This window comes from Bombus impatiens, unplaced genomic scaffold (assembly GCF_000188095.3).
Source record: "Bombus impatiens unplaced genomic scaffold, BIMP_2.2 scf_0266, whole genome shotgun sequence".
Lineage (NCBI taxonomy): Eukaryota > Metazoa > Arthropoda > Insecta > Hymenoptera > Apidae > Bombus > Bombus impatiens.
In genome coordinates, this window is record NT_176685.1 from 1 (window position 1) to 1,011 (window position 1,011).

The 1,011-nt window shown below is 27.9% G+C and overlaps 1 long non-coding RNA gene across 1 annotated transcript in view; it reads right to left on the bottom strand.

The window, feature by feature from the left end:
* Positions 1 to 251: 251 nt before the first annotated feature.
* The window catches only part of LOC117151547, a 3,857-nt gene continuing 3,097 nt past the window's right edge, over positions 252 to 1,011 (bottom strand). The window contains exons 3-4 of the long non-coding RNA XR_004461568.1: positions 368 to 435; positions 252 to 267 (exon numbers count right to left, since the gene is read on the bottom strand). This is a non-coding gene — a long non-coding RNA (uncharacterized LOC117151547). The remainder of the gene's footprint in view (positions 268 to 367; positions 436 to 1,011) is intronic.

Sequence of the window (1,011 nt, forward strand, 5' to 3'; positions counted from 1 at the left end):
TGTGTCGCGGAGCCGTTAGAAAGTTCCATAGTCCTTGTCGCCACAAATGGAAATTTATTATACTCGTAACTTTAGTAATGATAAAGATTGAAATTCTAATAAACATCCATAAATGTAAAAACGGAAACTACAATATAAAAGTTTAAAATCTAGAAATAAAAAATCTAACGATTTTTTAAATATATTAGTCATTTGTTTTATAATTTGGTATTAAGACTTTAACACTTTTTTTATTTTAATAGAAGAATAATCTTAGAAAACCCTAACCTATGAAATTTTCAATCAAATTGTATTTCTTAATCAATAGTATTCAAAGCAAAATATACAGAATACACATAATTCAAGTAAGATATGTAATGTTACTTACATTCTTGGCTTTTGAGCCACCGTTGGAGCATTCCCAAAGAAGACAAAGAAGTTCAAGCTGTAATATGTCTATAACAAAAAGGAAAATAATATTGTTAATACACAATAATAGGCATGGAAATTTAACAATAATAAAGACTAAACTCTAACAAGTATATAAATTGAAACTCTAATATAAATGTTTGAGAATAAAACATTCACTGATTTTTGATACGTATCAGACAGTTTTATTGTTCTTTAATGTTAAGATTTTAAGACTTTATTCCAATTAAAAAGGACATTTACAGCTTTCTAAATTATCAATCATTTTTATTGTATAATTAACAATAATTCAAACAAAATATAATAAATAGAACAAATTGAAATACAATATGTAAAACTACTTACATTCTTGAGCTCCTGTAGAGACTTTGTCCTCTTGAGAAACGCACTGACTCTAGTACCGAAAAAGAATATTCAAAAGAATATAAAATAAGACAACATTACCGCGACCGCTAAAATTATAATCGGCGAACAAGAATTCTAATGTCGCGTACAAAATTGTTTATCTAAATCGTATTCTGAGTTAATATTCGCTGACCGTAAGGCGTTAATCTTTTTTTGTCGATGAGACCGCACGAGAGCATGACTTTCCGTCCCGGTGAT